The 23,224-nt window shown below is 37.3% G+C and overlaps 1 protein-coding gene across 3 annotated transcripts in view; it reads left to right on the top strand.

The window, feature by feature from the left end:
* The window catches only part of CAMK4 (calcium/calmodulin dependent protein kinase IV), a 230,092-nt gene that overhangs the window by 158,075 nt on the left and 48,793 nt on the right, over positions 1–23,224 (top strand). The gene's annotated exons all lie outside the window — the stretch shown is intronic.

Below are 23,224 nucleotides of genomic sequence, written 5' to 3'. Positions count from 1 at the left end.
TCAACCCAGAGGATTCGATTCTGTTGCAAAGGGAGAAAAAAATCTCATCTTCAAGAACTATTGACATTTTCTGAGGAAATATAACTTCCTAACTCAAGGAAGTTGGTGACAAGACAGAAAACTAGCAAATAGGGTTACCCACACTACTACACTACCCATATATCCCAGACTATACAACATGACAGGTATAGTAACATAGGCAGTATATTGCACAGTAGTTGGTTTAAAACTCAGACACTGCCTTTATTCTGGGATTAGTTTGAATTAAACTGTACCTTGTACCTTAGCCAAATTATTTAACCAAGTTTAGTGTTTCCCCATTTGTAAAGTGTAAATAGTAACACCACTCATAAGGTTGATTGTAAAGATTAAATGAGATACTGCGCATAAATAGTTTAGCATACAGGGGTGCCTGGCTAGCTCATTTGGTGCAGCTCTTGATCTTGGTTTGTGGGTTTGAGCCCCTCATTGGGTGAAGAGATTACTGAAAAATAAAATCTTTTAAAAAATGCTTCGTAGACAGTACATTGAATACATTTATCTTTTCTCTTGATTGCTCACACTCTGAAAGATGCAGTCCTCCTATATAATGCCATAAGTCTGTTAAAATAATTTCCCATTATTAGGAAATCAAATCAGACTTTGCGGCTTATAGTCATTCTTCTCTCTTTCTTTCCATTTCTTGAGTTTGCTTTTCTATTGTTTTTGTTGTTTGGTAGGGAATTGGAGGAAAGTAGAATGTGATAAATACAGATCTGGGAGCACAGAGGTTATTGATTTTTCTTTCAAGACAAGAAATATGGGAATTCAAGTGAAAAATTCTGACAATTTTATTTTTTTAGGGAAGAAATATAAGTTAATGTTTTTAAGGAGAATAAAGTTTTATAAATTAATGATGGAAACTATCCACCCATATTTACACAAAAATGTGATTTTGAGACGCTTGTTGGATTGAATTAATAAGGAAAAGTTTGCCTAGATAAAACAGGCTCCACTGGTAAAAACCTTCCCATCTATTTAATGGTGTCTAATATGTGCTGGAACACTTTGGTGATTCATTCATTGAATATAAAGTCAGAACAAATCATTCTTTGAACAAATGGGATGAAGCCCAAGTGGAAATGTTTATCTGTGTTAAAGAGACAAATCTAGGGGTGCCTGGGTGGCTCAGGCCTCTGCCTTCAGCTCAGGTCATGATCTCAGGGTCCTGGGATCAAGTCCGGCATCAGGCTCTCTGCTCAGTGGGGAGCCTGTTTCCCCCTCTCTCTGCCTGGCTCTCTGCCTACGTGTCATCTCTGTCAAATAAATAAATAAATAAACTTTTTTTAAAAAGGTTTTTAAGAAAGAGACAAGTCTATAAAATATATCCAGAATTGAAATATATTCTATTGTTTGGAGTCAATTATATAACTAAAATCATCATTCAATATCTTGAGAAACCAGCCACAAATGACCAAAGCACATGTCCTGTGAATTTTACCCCCAGCCAAAACAGGAGGGAGGGAAGAGGGAAGGGAGGGAGAGAAGGAAGAAAAGAGGGAGGGACTCTGACATTTAACTAGCCTATATATCATTGATGGAAAGGAAATAGATTTTGCAATCTGCGTAAGACAGCTAGATATAGCAGACCTGTGGTCTAACGAAATCCATGATTGAGCTATCAACACCAAGTTCAATTGGCTTTATAGCCCAGTCTTTCCAAATTATTCCTTCCTGTAAAAGTGTTTTGGTCTTTTTGCTGTAGTGGGGCATAAAAAGTTTGAATTGGGGGTGGAGCTAAGCAGAGAGGCTGCCTTGGAATTTTACTCTAAGTACACAATGCAGCTCCCAATTATATGAGTATTGAATTTCAAATTCATCCTCTTACCATACCCAAAATAACCACTCCATTTCAGATTTTTCATCAAATACAATATAGTTACCATCCCCGGTTTGCTAAGCTTGTCAATTTGGGAATGATTTTTTAACTCTTCCGTGACTTTCTCCCCTCACATTCACCTTCTTAACTTCAGCTGGGCCTTCCTTCTACTTCCCATGAACCTAGACCTGCTCCCTACCATGCTGTGACTGCTCCTGGTGTGCTTTATTAAACAAAACCAACCAACCAAACCAAACCGAACCATTTCTAGTTTCTTCCTGTTCCTGTCCTTAAAAATAGGTCTGGAATTCTCTTTCGCAGTCCCTGTTTTCACCTTGTCACTTCTGAGTTCTGTAATGGCAGTTTCCTGTCTTTCTTAAATACCCATTTAAAACCTTCATTTCTCATTACCACATGGAATAGATTATCTAGTTAAGTAAACACGCTTGCAGTGGCCCACCATCACTTTACCCAAATCAGGCAGGCAGCTAGTATGACAGTTAAGAGTACTTTGGGATTCAGACAGAACTGGGTTCGGTTTCTAGATGTGAGCTTGGCCCCAATCACTAAACACTTCTGAGCCTCAGTTTCCTCATGGAAAACGGGCGTAATATTCAACCTAACAGGGTTGTGGAAAAGACTAAATAAGATGAAGCATGGAAGTCATAGCAATGTTCAAAAGAGAGGGAAAAGGATAAGCAACTTCAGACTCCAGACATGCATGTAAAGATATATTAAATGTTGCAAATTTATAAGTAGGTGTCTACTCCCCAGCTAAATACTAAAATCAAAAACAATTGACAACAGTCACTGCTCAATAACTAGTTACCCAAAAAGTAGCTGAAAATTTATCAAAATAGGAAGTCACTATTCCATTTTGTCTTTCTAGAAACTGATACATTTGGTGAAACATCCTTACTATCCTTTTTCTATTCATTTCATATGAAACAAAGCTTTATAACTTGATCCCATTCATGAGATTCTTTTCTGCTCTCTTACTATCACTTAATTCTTTTCCTGTTTTTCAAAACACACCTTCTTCAATATGCTCTTTCTGGTTGCCTCCATCCATTTAGGTCAGCTCTTGATTCTTTTGGCTTATCACAGTGGGCATGCTTCAGTTTAGTGATACCTCAGGTAGCTGACTGGCAGAAGTCTGTCCTCATTCAGTGACTGAGAAATGAATGGTCTCAACATCAGACTTTTCCACCTATTGGAGTTACACCAATTAAGGAATAAAAAGGGTCCCCAACAGGGATGCCCCAGATAGGGGTACCCTATCAAAAAAGGAGGGACTAGACCTCAACTCTATTCCACATTTGCAAAGATGGCTTGATTAGTCTACTGCTAATCCTCAGTTTAAAACAAACAAACAAAAAAATTGTTATTCTACCTACTAAGAAACTTTTAGTTTAATAAGTAGGTTACCAAACAAAGGGGAAAAAGAGAGAGAGAGAGAGAGAGGCAAACTGAGAAACAGACTCTTAACTATAGAGGACAAACTGATGGTTACCAGAAGAGGGTGGGGGCATGGCGGCAACAGGTGAAGGGGATTAAGAGTTCACTTGCTGTGAGGAGCACCGGGTATATGGAAGTATTGAATCACTACATTATACACCTGAAACTAATATTACACTATATGTTAACAAACTGGAATTAAAGAAAGAAAAAGTTAAATGACAACAAAAAAAAAGAGAAATAAGTAAGAGCAAAAAAATAAATTAGCACATTAAAGTTACTCTTTGAAAGAAGTTTTATAAAAATTACATTTCTCTGATTGCTATAATTAGGGATTAACTTAGAAAAAAAATTAACTTAGAAAAAAAATTAAAGTCATTTCCTTAAGTGTTTCCACAGGTAGGAAGCAAGCAATTTAAAACTTGTGGGAAGTGGCTGACATTTATGAAATAGTTTATTGTCAACTACATAGCTATAGATAGCTATAAAAATAGGACAGTTGGGAACTGAAAGTAATCAGTGATACATCTCACATTTCCTCTGCATCACACACTTAGAAGACTATATCTAGGCTGGCTTTTGAAAGCACAGAAGCAGAAAGCTTAAAGATTGAAAAGTTCTTGAGAAATATGTTGTGGGGATAATTGTACCCCTTAGGTAACAAATCTGGCAATCCTTCTCTTCCTCCCCACTTCACCCTAATTCTTGCCCCAAATATTTCACAGTATTTGTCTGACTATAATCTTGCTCTTTCTGCTTTTTAGTTTTAAATAAAATTTTTGAAAGCTTTTAAAGTGAATTTGAAAGATGTTTCCCTCTTTGAATTTGAATTCATCCAGTTAGTCTTTGAGGGCAGATCATTAAGCCTTCTTGAGTATTCTATCTTCCTGAAATGAGTTCCAGGTAGTCCCAAATTAGATGGTCTAGGTCAATCTGGGCATTCTGGAAGGGTCATCATGTCCTTATCTGTCATAAAGCACAATGCCAAACCTTATAGCCTTCCTTTTCCATTTAGTTAAAAAAATAACCAGGGACATATTCCATCACCACTGACATCTCTTACTGTTGCTACCACCTCTTGTCCTTTTCTTGTCCCCCCAATATCCTACTGTTCCTCTGTTTTCAAAAAAATCACTGTCTCCCTTTTTTCTCCACTCTTGATGCCATTTTCCATCTTTTGCTACCCAGAGCTTTTTAGGTATGTCTTAATTTCAAAGTCATGACTTGAGAACTTAGAGAAACGTACATATAGGGTATATATTGAATTTAATAGAAGGAAATTTAATAGAAGGAAATGGTTAAAGAACTTAAATATGTCTGCTACCCTAGCACATAGATTTTGGGTTAGAATTTTTTTTTAAAGATTGTGATAACGGGGGTGAAGAGATGCAAACAAAAACATCCTACCCTTGAAAGTTATGGAAACCAATATGGCATCTCAATGTTGAAGTAAAACAGGATGTGGACATGATTATAAGGATGCAAGAAAAGATGAAATAGTACAGGGTTCTTTAGGTAAAAAATTTTAAACCTGTAACCTCCCTTAAAAAAGAATAGATTTACTGTATTAAAGAATTGATAAAGAATTGATGACTAGATACTGAAGAACTGGAAAGGCCAAAGGGGAGTACTAAACTAAGGTGCCATGGAGGCAGCACCTGTGGGAAGCAGCCTCCCCTCAGACTGAGGGGCACAAAACAGAGTGGGAGATGATTAAAACTTAGACATGTAAAGAAGGTGTGATGAAGGCTTACTGCTTGACTGGTGCTGGTTTCTAGTCTCTGACCCAAAGGAATTGCCCCAAAGCTGGCACTTAAACCTTAAGTCTAGCCAGCCAATGCTGGTGTTGGGGAAAAGAAACACCGGCTGGTTCCAATGCTGGTGAGCATTGGAAAAGCTGCAATCAGCAGCTGCTACCAGAATGATCTGCATGGCAGGGTGAAAACGTGTCTTTAGGGTGCATGGGAATAACAAGCAGAAATACAGGCACAGAAAGCAAATAGGACTGAGGAAGTCCCTTTGTGCTCTTCCAGCCTTCTACTCTCTCCCTAGTGCCCTCTAATTGCAGAGCCAAACAGGAAGCCAGCAGGAGAAGGAAAAGTAGAGCTTCTAATTCAAGTCTCAGCTTCACAAAGTAGACTGTAGTAGGGTGATTTACAGTTGAGAGACAATAACAATAAATGCTACATGAATTTATTTGAAAACAAAACTTAAGTTTTCCAAGTTCCTATTGCTATTCATAGTCATCTAAAACGTTGTCTTTACTAATGTGCATTAAATGGTTCTAGAAGTCAATGAAATCAAAACAAGTACAACAGTATTGAAATAAATTACTGTCTGTATTTAATACCGAGTACTATGATTGATAACATTTATAGGTTTAATGGGCAATATATACATTATCAACTTTATATTATTTGATACATATAAACCATCTTCCACCTGACTTCTTATTCTGTTGGCAGAGTCATTGTACCTTTATAAAGATGGAAGATGTCAGAACATTTTTTCCTGGCCTCCCTTGAGGCTAGGCAAGGGCATATGACCTGATCCTCATCAGTGTGCTCTGATGGGCAGTCTGCCTGTGGGTTCTGGGGAAACTTTTCAGTAAAAGGAAACCCAAGGAGGGAAAGGTCATCTCTCTTTTTCACAGGTATAGTCAAGTCTGCATATGATACAGAAAACTGCTTTTTCTGTCTTGTACTTAAGAAGGAAAATATAATTGTGTTGAAAAAAGCAGAGAAAAAAGTACACACCATTAGAATTCTCCTCCTGCTTGATACCTCTTAGAGGATAATAAGTTTCTCAATATTTTTGCCACTTTAAATTGTATAACCTGGGGGCGCCTGTGTGGCTCAGTGGGTTAAAGCCTCTGCCTTTGGCTCGGGTCATGATCCCAGGGATTGAGCCCCACATCGTGCTCTCTGCACAGCAAAGAGCCTGCTTCCTCCTCTCTCTCTCTTCTCTCTGCCTGCCTCTCTGCCTCCTTGTGATCTCTGTCAAATAAATAAACAAATAAAATCTTTTAAAAAAATTGTATAACTTGTTATTTGAAGCTATAAGATACTGAACTTCTTGAATAAACTTTTGAGTATACACTAATAGCAATTCTGTGGTCAGAGCAAGTTGTATAATTTTCCATCCATCCAAACATAACACATAGGGCATAAAAAGATTCTCATCCCACAAATTTCTAAAAACTGAATTTCACTGAATATCAAACACACACCCACACACTGCTAAATCATGAGGTTTAAGGTTATTAACAGTAGCAAGCTTGCTTCTGATACCTGTTCTTTGTTTTTGTGAATATTGTTCCCGCTTGGGTCCACTTATTGTCAGTGAAAAGATTCTGAGAGTTCAATTAAGTAATGAGGCACTGGAACAGAAAATGTGAGGTTCTTTGTAGTTTGTTTTAAATCTACCAGTTGCGATGCTATTTCCATTTCTTTCTGGGGGGGACTTTTTCTCTTGTTATTCATATCTGAACACTGATCTCTGGAGGATGGATTTTAATGTAAGGCTCAAAGTGCTGAAACACTATAATGATAACTTTACCAGTAAAAATAAAAGTAGTTATACATTCTTACTAAAAATTGAGAGACCACAATTATTAAAAAATAAATAACAGATAGTTCTATTAATGTTCTAATATTTTGATTTATAAACACAGAATAAAGCAGAGTAGTTGTTCAGAGCATAGATATTTTATCAGAAAAAAGTTTGAAACAAAAATAATCTATATTATGAATATTACAGCTCAATATTAGGAAACTGGGAAATCTAGAAATAATTCCTAGGAGGAATTAAATCTAATCTTTCTTATTAGATGTTTCTGTACATGTTTATCAGCAGTGATAATGATATCATAATTTTGTCACATTCCATCTAAGTAGCTTTCTCTCTCAAATTCTGGGACAATTACAATTCTAGGAATATATATTAAGAAGCTTACTAGTTTATGAGGCAGATAGACATATAAGCACTGTAAGGGCCTATTTAGCCAAAGCGATTCCATCCGGTAAAACAGTGATTTTGTTGTTTATGCAGTAAAACTTAAACTGACCCTGCACCCCGCCCAGGGGACTTACTTAAAGGCAAACCTGGGAAACCAGTCCCAGGTAACAAAGCCCAAATACAAGGGCAGGTCAGGCCAGGTGGAGACATCCAATCAGTGGGGCGAGAATACTGTCTCCCTAGCTACTAAGGAGTGTCGGCTCCGCCTTTTGGGCGCCAATTCTGACCAAGGTGATAGGCTAGTTCAAATAGCTACTATAGGGTAAATTATGATTCAGTTGGCCACTTGTGTGTGACCTAGCATGACTGGGCAGCTTTCTCTGTGTGTTGCAATCTCATTGGCCACCTGTGTGTGGCCAGGCTCAATCACTTTGGCCTTTGCCCTTTAAAAGTTAGTCAGTAAGACAGGGAGGGGTCGCCCTCTCTGTAAGAGGCGACCCCAACCAGTTGGTCTGATTCTCGATGCTTGGCGCAAAATAAAGCTTTGCTTGACCTTCGCTTTGTATCAGTCTCGCTCCTTTGATTACGGACCTAACAGCACAAGGCTATAAAAATGACTTATGCTCATCTGTTGCTGTATTTTGCAGATTAGAGAAAGTGAAAGTTATTCAATATATCTAGAGAGAAACTGAGTCGGAAAAATCTTGCCTAGAGGAAGTTATATCTGAGTCGGGTTTTAAAAGAAAAATTGTTGTTTAATAGGTAGCCAGTATGAAAGAAACAGAATTCCAGAAAAACTCCTTTTCTCCCACAAATTTTTAGAGAACATAAGACTAAATGTGCAAAGACATGAACAGCTGGTCTTTGACTATGGCGAGAACTGGGGCTTGAGAGAAGTGGAGAGCCCATCCTGAGGGGTTTAATGACTTTCAAAAGAGGTTCACATGATTCTGCAGATGAGGAGATGTGAGGGACTTTTGCTACTGGATCATCCTGATGGCAGCATGAAGCCCAAAAGCAGTGAGGCCAGTTATAAAGATATGACAAATTCAAGTCAAGAGATGAAAAACATCTGAAGGGACATGGTTTGTGATTATACAAATGAAATGTGCTACCACCTAAGCCCAGAATTCCCCTTGAATCTTCTTGATCAACATTAGTGAATGTTACATATGTAAAGACGGGGAGATAATGAAAAATAATCTAGAGCAGGGAGCATGCAGCAGAGCAATTGAGAGGTTTGATAAGAACTTTTCATAAAACTCTCTCACTTTCATTAACACTCTCTTCTCGCCTCTGCGCACTTGCTCTCTGAGATTTTATTCCACTTTCTTCCATCCAGTCTCAAGCTCCTCTAATGACCTGTGTTTCTTCCTTTCCTATTTCCCTCTCCTCTAGCTGAGAACTAATGATGAACAGAACAACAACAGCAAAAATAACAAACATTTTAAGAGACTAGCCAAAGCCTTTAGAGCAGGGTGATTGTGTTCACGACACACAGCACACATTGTAGGTCTTCAGGAGAGTGATAGAAAGTAAATATGAGACACAGTCCCTGCCTAGAAGAATTAACAAGGCAGAGAGGATATTTTTAAAGATTTTATTTATTTATTTAGCAGGGAGAGATAGCCACCGCACACAAGCAGGGGGAGCAGCAGAGGGAGAGGGAGAAGCAGGCTCCCTGCTGAGCAGGGAGTGAGAGGAGGGTGGGGGGAGGGGGTGGGGGGAGAGGTTCAATCCCAGGATCCCGGATCAGGACCTGAGCTGAAGGCAGACACTTAACCAACTGAGTCACCCAGGGGCCCCAAGGCAAAGTGGATTTTTAAAAAAATAACATCCAAGTTATCTTTCTTCTCAGGATTGAGATGAGTGTTTTCACTATTACAAAAGCCCATTGAAGTGTCATAGACATGACGTCTGATTCATGTTTGACAACCTCAGATGATAGTCTTTACAGATTGATTTGTAGCTATTCTGGCAGTTTTCTGTTGATTAGGGGCATGAGATTCACAGTTTCATTGACTCTGGAGCAGGAGAATTGGATAATCTCCAGTAAGGGTGGGAAATATTGTCTAGTTAATATTGGCAGTATCCAAAAAAAGCACAAAAAAGGAAACCGTGTAATAATAGAGAAGGACTCACAGTATCCTTATGAGGTCAGGAAAGGCATGTATCGTTTCTGTCTCTGTAGATGACCTGTGAAGACTAATGAGAATAAAGAAAAAGAGAGAAAGATGGGAATTCAAGCCATAAGCGAATACAGTTTTAAGTAAGGTAACAAGTTTTAATTATGTTTAGAAGTGCTTATTCCAAGCAGGTGTGTATAAGCAGACCATGAGAGGAAAGATATTAGCATATAATCACAATACCTTTTTTATTTTAAACAAACCTTACTCTAATCTGTAACTTGGCCTATTTTCCATCCCTGTGACACCGTATTGCACATATATGTATTCTGTTCCTCTGATACTCAATGCTCTGAAAAGCTGAAATTCAGGAAAAAAGCTGAGCAAAGAATTCTACCACCCACAATGGGGTCTCTAGGAGGACAGTCTCTTCTTTACATCGATGTAATTTATGTACGACAGCCTCTACCTACTATGGGCTACAAGGGAAGGACTCGCGGCTGGAAAGATTCCTTTGACAGTGATCCCCTTTTAAGAAAGAATGATTATGTGGAAAATATCAAAGTATTGTGCTTTGAAGGTGAACAGAGATCTTTTCTTTGTAAATGTGCTTCTCTCCAAGGGTGGTAGAATAACTAAGGTTAGACTCTAGTTAACAATTTCTATGTTATTCTTACATTGTTTATTGGAGGATGGGGGTGGGAACGTGAAATTTATTTCCTTGCTCTCTGATAGTAGTTCTCTGCCCAAACCTAAAGTATTCCCTATCTTGAGGGAGTGAAGTCCGACTTTATTATATGGTGCAGTGTGAATCTACTACTTGTAATGTCTTTGACGCATAAAAACGAATTTTTATTTTGGGAATGGCCAATTCAGAAGGAGTTCTGAAAAACATGAACAATTCTCTCAAATAGGTAGAATATATTTTTTTTATTTCTAGAAGGAGAGTATTCAGGCAGTATTACAATATTCTGTTAATTTCAGTCTTTGAACATAGCATTTTTATTTCATTATTATTAAATAATTCAGAAACAAATTTGGCAAAATTTTTACAAAATATTTTTACCTGCCTAATAAGTGAGAAATACATAATTCGCTGAAGATGTCAAATTAACATATAGGCATAGGCCTCAATCATAGCCTATGTACATTATACTGGTCATAGAAATAGAAGGCTAATTTGGTTTTCTTATTTTAATCACTGTTTTCCATCCCATCTCAAGTGTTTAGCTCCTGAGTAAGGAATGGTTACAAAAGTCCAGTTTACTCGCTTTGACTGAGATGCAGAATTTCTTAATGAGGACAAAGGGAATATGACTTTCATTCTGCACAAGGCCGTTCTTTCTAAGTGTTGAGTAGTCCTGGCTATGTCAACCTCTTCTGGCTGCTGTAACAGGATACCATAGATTGAGTGGCTTAAATAATAAACATTTATTTCTCACAGTTCTGGAGGCTGGAAATCCCAGATCATGGTGCCAGCATGGTCAGATTTTTGGTGAGGGCTCTGTTCCTGGTTTCAGACTACTGTCTTCTGAGGAAGAAAGTGAGCTCTGGTCTCTTCATCTTCCTATAAAGGCACTAATCCCATCATAGGACTCCACCCTCAAGACCTTAGGTATAATTACCTTCAAAGTCTTCACCTCCAAATAGCATCACTCTGAGGACTGGGACTTCACCATTTGAATTCTTGGGGACACAAACATTTAGCTGTAGCACTTGCTCCAACATACCAGATGCCAGTTGGAGACCTAGATATTGTGACAACAGAAAAGAAAAATACTTGCACACAATTTCCAGTCCGTCTAAGTGGAAGCTTCCCCTTAATCTGTTTTTCTTTCTCTTTCAACCTCTCCCTTCCTCCTTCCTTTTATTCTCACCTCTCTTTACCTTCTAAATTCCAGAGAATCATCGTCATCTAAAGGTTCAAAGAAATGTAAACACCATTACAATAGGTGCAGTGCTGGACACCTGAACAATTCTTCTTAACTTTTTTTGCCTACTTTAAAGAAATTTTCAGTAACTCTTAGCTGTTTCAAAATGTTCTTTTGACCTAGGACAAGAATACCTTCCTCATTCCAGTGTCCCACTTTATCGTTCTACCTTTTGTAAATGTAATTTAAGCTCCCTCTGTGCTATATCCTCTTTATTTTTAGCTCATGAAAGAAGTATGGTATAATTCTAATGTATTTCACATGCTGTATATTTAATATTAATCTATGGTTTTTGAATCTTGGTGTTTTCTCCAGATTATTTTGCTTAAAGTTTACAGAGCCTGATCTCGTTTTTTGTTGTTGTTTTTTTTTTCAAGGAAATACTTCTGTATATATTACCAATCTGTAAAATTTTTCTGAAATGTCAGGGCTCTGCCCATGATGTTATAAGCAGTTGGTAGGTTAAACAGAGAACTACTTATCTATACACTGCACACTTAAAATAATCAAAAGTCAGATTTTATTAATTGCACATCCAAGTGTTGTTTTTTTTTTAAGATTTTATTTATTTATTTGACAAAGATTACAAGTAGACAGAGAGGCAGGGAGAGAGAGAGGAAGGGAATCAAGCTCCCTGTTGAGCAGAGAACCCGATGCGGGGCTCGATCCCAGGACCCTGGGATCATGACCTGAGCTGAAGGCAGAGGCTTTAACCCACTGACCCACCCAGGCACCCCTACATCCAAGTGTTTTAACAGAGATATAGAAGTGGCAGGGCACTTGGGTGGCTCAGTCAGTTAAGTGTCCAGCTCTTGGTTTTGGCTCAGGTTGTGATCTTAGGGTCATGGAATCAGCCCCACATCGGGCTCCGCGCTCAGCAAAGTTAGCTTGTCCCTCTCCCTCTGCTCCTCTCCTCCCTCCTCCCACTCACACTTACTCTCTCACCCTCTCTCAAGTGAATGGATAAATCTTAAAAAAAAAAAAAAAAAGATATATGTAAGTTGCATAATGATATTGGCAAATGATGTCCACCAGGAAAAAGAACAGTTTACATACATAACTTGGGATGTAGACAAGGGTGAGTCACATTTAACTGTCTTTGTTTTCTTTATGTGGCAGTATATGTTGAACTGCAAGTATAATAAGAATTTCAACTCTAAATTTGATACAACACATCTACATATTGGAGATTATTGCATTGCCATCCCTGTAGTCATCAGTTTTCCTCACATTTACTTTGTGATATTTAAAGGACTTTGCTTGAACATTTAGGATCCTTCTTGATTTATAAGACAAAAGCATACATCATATCATAGCATTTCCCCACAACCCTCCACTGTCTCCCCATCAGACTCACCACCCTCTATGTGTGACCCTGGAAGTCCTGCCTGGAAGAGCTCCTTGCTGATCTTATGATCCTCTCTGTCTCTCCATGAGTCTTCATTCATGGTGCTTCAGTAACCTTCTGTTCCTCCAGTATGAGAAACTCTAGTTCCTGGAACTTTGATTTCTTGTTTGAAACTAGAATATATGGGACACCTGGGTGACTCAGTGGGTTAAGCATCTGCCTTGGGTTGAGGTCATGATCTTGGGGTCCTGGGATCAAGCCCCACACCAATGTCTGGAATGTTTCCTGGTTCATACTGGGTATTCTATAAATATGTGTTATATTATTTGACTGACCAAACATCTTCATTCATTTATTTATTCATGCACTCATTCATCAGCTAACCAAACAAACTACAAATGTTTTTTGAGCATTTATTTACCCCCTACCACTGTGGAGTCCTTAAGAGACACATGGCACTTGTGTGCCAAGAGTTTTATGTTCTTTAGTCCATTACTTGTTAACTGCAAAATATCCAATGTATTAGTTTTCTATTACTGACTAACAAATTACCACAAATTTAACAGCTTAAAACAACTCATTCTCTCACGGGTCTGTAGGTCTGAAGTCCAGTGGGCTCAACTGGATTCTTGGCTTAGAGTCTCACAAGGTGAAAACCAAATCTTTATTGTCAGCTGGGCTCTTACCTGTAGGCTCTGGGAGGAACCTGCTCCCAAGCTTGTTCAGATTATTGGCTAAGTTCACTTGAATGTGGTTGTATGATGAGGTCCCTGTTTCCTTACTGCTCATCAGCCAGGAGCTCCCAAAGGCTGCCTGCATTTCTTGGCACAGGCCTCTCTCCATCTTCAAAGCCACCCAGGGTGCCTCAATGCCTTGATTTTCTTTTCTGCTCCTAGCAAGAGGAAACCCTCTGCTTTTCAAAGGCACATGAGATTCAATTAAGCCTACCCGAATAATCTCCATTTTGACATTTAAGTTAATATAATCAAAGGAATGCTACCTCATCATATTCATAGAGTCCACTCACACTCACAGGGGAGAGTATTAAATATAGGGGCTAATTCCATAGAGTGGTCATTCTTAGCATTCTTCCTATTGCTCCTAGACCAACCTACTCTTCATAATCCGTGTGTGGTGCATGAGTTTTCTAACATGGATTTTAATCTGATCAACCCCAAACATGGTTTCCATGGGAAAGTATATTAGGAATCCAAAGGTTAACCCAGACACATGGAAAAATTTGAATGTCATTGGTTTTTAGGCTTTTCAGAGACTCATTTACTGACAAGTGTTTGGGTTTGTTTGTGTTTTAATGTGTAGCACGTATTCTGTGTTCTTGTGCTCTTCCTTTTATTCTTTTCTCTTGTATTTTTCTCCTGGTTTTTATGTAGGAAATCAATTCTGCTACTTCAAAGCATTAGCCACAACGAGTATTTTCAAAGGCTTTCAAAACTGCTTGCTGTATCGTAGAAAACAACCTCCAACAGAGATCAGTGATCAAAAAGAAAGAATGATGACTGTGGCTGAGACTATGTGTGGCATCTCAGCATTTAAAAATACAAATATACAATATACTCAGACACATTTCTTTTTTCATGTTGCTCTCTTATTTTGTTTCTCTTAACAATATGTTTTAGAAATCTTTCCTTTTTTTTTCTTTTCTTTTTTTTTAAAGATTTTGTTTATTTATTTGACAGTGAGAGATCACAAGTAGGCAGAGAGACAGGCAGAGGGAGAGAGGAGGAAGCAGGCTCCCCGCTGAGCAGAGAGCCCGATACGGGGCTAGATCCCAGGACCCTGGGATCATGACCCGAGCCGAAGGCAGAGGCTTTAACCCACTGAGCCACCCAGGCGCCCTGAAATCTTTCCTTTTATATATTAGTTTGCTATCACCGCATAACAAATTACCACAAACTTAAAAGCATGACACAACACCTATGTATCTCCTAGTTCTGGTAGGTCAGAAGTTAGGCATGACACGACTAGATTCTCTCAGTTCCAAATGAAGGTATCAGCAGAGCTGCATTTCTTTCTGGAGGCTCGGTGGAAGAATCTGCTTCCAGACACATTGAATTTGTTGGCAGAATCCAGTTCCTTGTGGTTACCTTGACACTAGACTTTTTCCATCTTCAAGCCTGCAGTGGTACATCAGATTCTTCTCATGCTTTGAATCTCTTTGACCTACTCTTCTGCCTTCCTCTTCCACTTTTAAAGGCTCATGCAGTTACACTGGGCCCATCTGGATGATCCAGGATAATCTCTGTGTTTTAAGGCCAAAGTGATTAGTAACCCTAACTATATCAGCAAAGTTCCTTATGTCGTGTTATATAGTATGTTCATAGTCCTGGAGATTAGAGCATGGAGCCGCCTTAGGGGCCATAATTCTAACACATTTTACTGCGTATGGATCTTTTTCATTCTTTTAATTGCCTCAGGGCAATTTATTTCATACCATGTGTTCTATTAATTTATCCAAGTTCTAGATAGTTGTGTAACTTTTTTCCAATTTTAAAAATTATGAATAATATTGTCATAAATATCCTCGTAGGCATATTTACACACAAGTAAAAATATTTTTTTAAGATACATTCTAAGAAGTGGCTTCTTTTTTTTTTTTTTTTTAAGATTGTATTTATTTATTTGGCAGAGAGATCACAAGTAGGCAGAGAGGCAGGCAGAGAGAGAAAGAGGAGGAAGCAGGCTCCCTGCCGAGCGGAGAGCCCGATGTGGGGCTCGTTCCCAGAACTCTGGGATCATGACCTGAGCCAAAGGCAGAGGTTTTAACCCACTGAGCCACCTAGAAGTGGCTTCTATGAGACAAAGACTATATTCATTTTATACATTTAATAGATGCTGCTCACATTGCAAGTCTTTACCAGTCGACAATCCTGTCAGTAGTATGAGTTTGCCTTTTTACCAACATGCACCTACCCAGTCCTGGGTAATATCAGTCTTTTGTGGGGGGGAAGAGGAGAGTAGAATAGGTGGTAAAAATAATTCATTGTTTTGATTTACTTTTTCTAATTATAACACTGAAGATGTCATGAATATTTCTTGGGTTTATAGTCCATTTTCAATCTTCTGTGAGTTGGTCATCGTATTCTTTAACTTTTTCTATCCTTTGCTCTTTTTACAATGATAATTTGACATTTTTTTCTTTTCTTAGTGTGTAGGAGCTCTTATATATTCAAATTTTAATCTTTACTGAATGTATTTTTATTTGTAATCTGTATCATATAGACAGATGTATAGATAAAGTACATGTTTTTTCCTAGTTTGGCTTTGTTTATGCTGGCTTGTATAATTTTCATTTTTTGTAGTGATTTGGAAACATTTTTTAAGTTTTTATTTAAATTCCAGTCAGTTAACATTTAGTATAATATTAGTTTAGGTGTACACTATAGTGATTCAACACTTCCATACAATACTGGTTGCTCATCATATCAAGTGCCCTCCTTAATCCCCATCACTTATTTCACCCATCCCTCTCCCACCTCCCCTCTGGTAGCCATTACTTTGTTTGATTTGACAATTCTATACATTTTGCTACTCTTACCATGATAAATATAGTTATCCTCTGTCACCATTCAAACTTACTGCAATATTATTGACTATATTCCCTCTGCTGTACTTTTATCCCCATGACTGACTTACTTTATAACTGGAGCTTTGAATCTATTAATCCCCTTCACTAATTTCAGCTGTCCCTCCAATCCCCTCTCCTCTCACAGCCACCAGTTTGTTTTCTGTATTTATGATTCTGTTTCTGGTTTGTTTGTGTTGGTTTTTTTTAGATCCTACATGTAAGTGAAATCATATGGTCTTTGTCTTTTTCTGACTTTTTTCACTTAGCATAATACACCCATCCATGTTGTCACAAATGGCAAGATCTCAGTCATTGTATGGCTGAGTAGAATTTCATTTTATTTATATACACACTTGTACATACAAACACATATATATCACATCTTCTTTATCCATCCATCTCTGGATGGACACTTAGATCACTTCCATATCTTGGTGTAAGCTTAGTGAGCTTGTGTATGTATTTATATTTTTAGTTATTCTGTTGATTTTCCTTTTATAACTTTAAACAACATCCTTCAACCTCTATTTTACATTTGATTAAACTTAAGCAATATGTATTATCTTTCCACTGAGAAAAATAAGGAAATTAACATACATACACTTCTTCTATTGACTTCTGCCTTCGAATTCTTTCTTGTCATATTTCTGTTTTACATTGGTAAGGTTCATATCCTTTATGTTCTGCATTTCATTTGTTTGTTTGGGTTCTACATTTAGATGGACTTTGTGCCCATTCTCAGTCCTTTACCACATTTCTTTCTCTTTGTTTCTTATGTAGCTGAATTTATTCATTCAAGTAGTTTGGATTTTGTTTGTTTTCTTTGGGTATTTTTATTTGTTTGTTTTTTCTGTTTCCAAAAAGACATAGCAGCAATATATCCCCTGAGTTCTTTCATGACTTTTATGGCCACTTTATACTTGCAGGACAAACTGTAATATTTGCAAGACACTTGGTTTTAACCTCAGCAGTCATTATGCATTCCTCTGTAGTCTCCTTGCACTGAAACCTGTCTTGCAAAAATCCGACACCAACTTTATATTTCCCTTCTCAGAGATGGTCTTTTTTTTTCTGCCTGCAGGTCTAAGAATCCGTTCTTTATCCTTGAAAGTCAATAACTTGAGCAGCTGCATGCAGTTTCCGCAGCTCTTTTTCTGTGAGGAAAGCAGCAATAGCATTTCTCCCATTTTACAATTGTGTACCAACTGAAGCTCAGAGAAATTGGCTTTTGCACAGTTGTATAAATAGTGGAACCAAAATTCTTAAAACTCTTAGTCTAGGTTTGACCACATTATCAGGCATGTGTACAAGTCTTCTTTATCAGCCTTTGGGACTCTGGGTCTTTTAAATTTCAATCTGCACAAAAGCCCACTAACTTAAGCAGTCTTAGGAGCTTTGGATAATTTTTTGCACTTATCTGTTTAGCTCAAAGCAGATGGAACATTTGAGCTATTTCGGTTTCTATGTCTCTCTGGCCCATTTCTTATGGAACTTCTGAACCTTAATGTAAGGTTCTTCCACCTCCTTCATTCAGCTTTAATAAATTCTGAATAAATTCATTTGTTTTTATTTTTATCTTTTTCTTTTCCTGAGAGATGCAAATTCATAATTTCAGCAAATCTGCTTCTTCCCTGCACCCCCATGCATGCTCCACCACTGGCGTACAGCATTAACCACCCTGTATTTCGGTTAGTTGTACACGAGCCTTGTCTCCCGAAAGAGGTAGTTTATCTCTAGGCTAGGAATAATGGTTTATTCATCTGTATCTGTCATCCTTTTCCTCTGCCCTGTACCCCCCCTTATAAACACATGCACAAACCCCTTATGCCCCTTTATATTCATAGTACATAACAAACACAATACATATTCATTGACTTGAGTCCACTTGTTTATAAATCTTACTTAGGATCCCAACATTTTGAGTGCTGGGAGTATTTTAGAACTGGCCTTATATCATGGTTTCTAAAAGACGATGGGACTTCTAATTCATTTAATAATTCAATAAACTCTTAAACCACATTACTTTCGAAATGATAATGCTAATCTAATTTTCCAGGAGAGCGCTTTTCATGGAATATAATGTATTTTAAAATTTAAATAAATATACATGGCATATTTCTTTCTGTTTTGGAAAAGATACCTAATTTCATAGAGCTTGACATGCTGATAGATATGGGGGAAAATCCCATGTTGAAAAACAAAATTTCTCATGCATACGCTTTACACGCTAGTCCTGATTTCTACTCCTCGCACTTTAACCTTGAAACACTTATATTTTTTATGAGTAGTATGTTGAACGTGTCATGGGTCCTGACCATCTGTGTGATTTATCCTTTGAATGTGGGAACTCATCCAAAATGTATCTAACTTTTAAATTATCTTCCTAACTTTTGCCTATGAAGTTATTATTATAGAAACTTAGCTACACTCAGGGTTTAATGGCTTTAGATCCTGCAAAATTCCAGAAATGCCACCTTATTTTAAGTTGAATATCATTGAGAAAGAGCCTTATTACGGACCAATTCACAATGTTCATACCTTCTGTTTATCCATATAGTAGGCCATTTAGTAGAGAGGTTAAATGCTTATGCTAGAATTAGCTAGGAAACTGGAGAATCTTGAGAGGAATATGTAATTGGAACACATGAGGCTACCTCAGTAATAATAACACCAGATATCACTACCATGTGTTTTTAAGTACTTACTGTGAACCAAGATTTAGCTAAAAGCTTGATGTATATCATTTCCCTTAATCTTCCTATCTATAAGGCTGTCTTAAATAATTAATTTCACAGATGAAAAAACTTAGGCAACTTTTCTAAGATCATACAGCTGGCTCATGGCAGAATCAGGACTAGAATGCAAAACCAAAGATGACTTCAGAATTTATGCTCTTAAGTCCTCTGCTGTCTGCTTTCCTCTGCAGTAACCTGCTATAGATTCTGTTGGACCCAAAGCCAGAGACAGAGGAGCAGACAGAAGCCTTAACATAGCAAGAATTCAGGGCCAGCAGTGAAACGAGACAAGTGAGGTACATCCATTTTAAAGATCACATAGCAGGAAAAAATTCACATTTTTTAAAAGACACAGGTGCTTTGTAGCGGGTGTACCTCTTTATGTTTGCCTGTGCTTTTTTACTCTTTGATTCAGCTCTTGAAAACTACGTATTTGACATAACGAGAATCACTTTATATGCTATAATTAAAGAATTAAATCTGTCTTCAATAAATTAAGAATATGTGCAAATGCATATTCCATTCTTTTTAGTACAAGTGTAGGTGGGAATAATAATAGCTCCACAGATGTAAGTCTTCCAGGTGCAGTCAGCTCTGTAACTTTATCAATATCCAGAATGAGGGTAACATCAAAATTTAATTATCCCCAATGTGAGTCAATAGTAAATAATTGGGTAGAAGACATTCAATCCTTTGTAGCTAAATTCAACTTCCATTTAAATATTGTACTTCTTTTTTCAAGTAATTGCCCTTTTATGCCAGTTTTTTGAGGGTCACAAATACAGTGCAGCACTCATGGGCTGATCATTCAGACTGGTCTTCCCTGGCATACACAGCTCCCGAACCTGCTGATGACGAGGCTGACTCTTAAATAGCAGCTTCCAAGGCTTTCAAATATTTTAAAAAGCTTTGGAGGTAGGATATGCTGTCTCCATTTACCATAATGCCCTGTTCCCCAGCCTTGTGAGTAAGAGCACAGATTCCAGGCCAGACTCTGAATTCAAATCCCAGAATTGCCGCTAACTGTATGAACTTCAGCATGTAATTTAACTTGGCTGTTCTTTATTTGTAAAATGGAGATAATGGAATTATATATACAAATATTATATATATAGGATTAATATAATAGGATTGATATATTTGGCAAATCACTTGGAACAGTGTCTGTCACATAGTAAGTGCTATAGAAAATTTATTAAATAAAAATATTTAAATTTAAATGGAGTTTGCCTACTTCACTCTCGTGTTATCTGCCCCTCCTTTAGAAGTATTTGAGTTTGAGATACCTATTCTAAATAATCTCTTAAATAAATCTCTTAAATTTGGCTCTTGGATTCTTAGAGTAATCCTTCAGAGAGGACTTTAAAAGCATTTGCCTGTAAAACACCTTGATTATCTAAATTTACTATAATCTAAAACTTTCTTTAATAAGACTTAATATTCTAATGTAGGCACTTGAAGTTTTTTAAAGTATAGATGAGCTGAGGCTGCTTAAGGCTTAGAAGTAACTTCAACACATTGATGCCTTCAGAGGTTTGATAAAATTGTATTTTCTTTCCTTTAAATAAAATGTCACAGAACACAATAGATCATTTGGTCACTTTTATCTATGAAGATCAAGATATTTTGTAATTGTTATAAAGCATAGAGAATCTCTGGGCAATCACCATATGTAGGCAAATTTGATTTATTTTAAGTTTTCTGAAGCATCACTGAATATTTTAGTTGCTAAACAGACTGTTGATACTAGTATCTGAAAATGAGTAACCTTCAATTTAATTCCTCCTATCAACACATCCACATCGTATGTGGAAACTATTAAAATTTTTTTCCTATTTTGATAAATGTTCATTTTTATTACTAAATCTTAAAGATTTAGGAATCATAAATTATGTAAACTTTGTATAAAGAGTAGAATATTAATAAATAAGCACTTCATCTTTACTTAAGGAAGTATGGCCTTTAATGGTTAAAACATTGATTCAACTATCTTACAGATTTAAGAATTTTCCAGAGGATTATCTCTAAGCCAAGCTTATTGCCTCTCTTTAACTTATTTAATATGATTTTTATCCTCTATATCTCTATATAAGAGACTTTGGCTGCACTTCACATCTGACACTTCTGTCAATCATTCCCATGGGCTCACAAAAAGGGAAGAAATTTTTCTAACCAAGGAGCAAGCTGAAATTATTTTTTCTTTGCTATAGGAAACCTCAGAAACTTATAAATGAATACCATAGAAATTTTGATCAACATTGAACTAAGTGCAGAGCTTCTCACATTTGTCATTTTTTCTTAACAGCTTTAACTGCATTAACTGGTACACCAGTTAATAAGTTCAAATGGTTTCAAATACTGAGGATAATTCCACTTTTAGGTATCAAGTAGAATATTACTTAGAAAACATTTAAAATGTCTGGAGTAATGGTAGTAATGTCTGTTTTGGGACCAGATAGAGTAAAAGGGACTAATTTATACTCTTTCTGAAACAAACAAACAAACAAACAAAAAAACAACAAAAACTATGCAACATGGTTTTCAGACATTAAACATCAGGCAGCCTAAGACAGTGGGCTCCCTTGAAAAAGGGAGCACAAATAATATGAGCCCTACAATTGCCTGGAAAGAGTTTCCAGGCTGCCATGTAGAGAGGAGAAACCAAGAGGAGCCCCACAGTCTCCCTAGGTTAAGACAGAATAGAGTCTGGGAGGCCAAGAAGACCAAAATTCACAGAGCAGAGTGCCTGAGAGGAGAGAGCTGCTCTGAGAGAAATCTCTGGAAAGCTGCAGTTACTCTTTCCCTCAGATCTTCTGGTGAGTACTGATCAGTGCATGCATGCAAGGAAACTACCTGAGACCAGGGAGAGAACCACAGATTAGAGGGAACAATGTTTGCAGCTCACATAGGGTTGGGAAAAGTTTGTGTTTCCAATAGACAGAGTAGACAATTTTAACAAAGTTTGAAAGCAAGACTCAAAAGGATCAAACTATTTACAAGTATTATAACTTAACTGCATTCAGAACAGAACTAAAAAAGATCACAAATACATCTGTATTTGTCCAGTACCCAACACAATAAAATCAGTGTGTTTTACCCAGTTGAAATTATGAGAAGTGCATGCAGTAAGCACATCCAGAGTGAGACTGGATGAAAACAGGGGGAAAAAAATGAATCAAAAGAAATAGCCTTTTAAGTGACACAAATGAAATAAATAATATAGAGAGACATTAAAACAGTTTTATTGCTGCATTCCATATATTCAAGAAGGTATAGGAAAGAGTAAGGATGTAAACTATATATGTGGAAACTATTTTAATATTTATTTTTTAATGAACATATAATGTATTATTAGCCCCAGGGGTACAGGTCTGTGAATCGCCAGGTTTACATACTTCACTGCACTCACCATAGCACATACCCTCCCCAATGTCCATAACCTCACCATCATCTCCCGACCCCCCTCCCCCCGGCCACCCTCAGTTTGTTTTGTGACATTAAGAGTCTCTTAGGGTTTGTCTCCCTCCCAATCCCATCTCGTTTCATTTATTCTTTTCCTACCCCCAAACCCCCCACGTCGCATCTCCACTTCCTCGTATCAGGGAGATCATATGATAGTTGTCTTTCTCTGATTGACTTATTTCGCTAAGCATAATACCCTCTAGTTCCATACGCGTCGTCACAAATGGCAAGATTTCATTTCTTCTTGATGGCTGCATAGTATTCCTGTGTGTGTGTGTGTGTGTGTGTGTGTGTGTGTGTGTATGGAAACTATTTTAAAAAGAAGACTGAAATTAGACATCTGGAGATGAAAACTGCAGTATCTGAGTTGAAAAGTATACTGGATGTAATGAATAGCAGATTAGACATTTCAGAAATTAAAGAAAGTGAACTTGAAGACATAGCATTAAAAACCATCTAAGGTAGAACACAGAGAAAAAAGGTGGAAAACAAAATGAACATCAATAAACTTTGGAACAACTTCAAGGATATATACACACATACACACACATGTATACATACACATATATACACACATAGACATATATATGAACACTACATTTATAACTACGTATATGTAATTGGAGTCATTGAAGAATGATGGGAGATAGAATTATATTTGAAGAAATAATATGCAAGTTATTCCATATTTAATGAAACTTGTAAAGCCACACATTCAAGAATCTTAACAAATCTCAAGCACAAGAAACATGAAGAATATGAG

Source organism: Lontra canadensis, unplaced genomic scaffold (assembly GCF_010015895.1).
Source record: "Lontra canadensis isolate GAN:19392208 unplaced genomic scaffold, GSC_riverotter_1.0 scaffold4, whole genome shotgun sequence".
Taxonomy (NCBI): domain Eukaryota; kingdom Metazoa; phylum Chordata; class Mammalia; order Carnivora; family Mustelidae; genus Lontra; species Lontra canadensis.
This window is presented reverse-complemented; position numbering and strand designations above follow the sequence as displayed.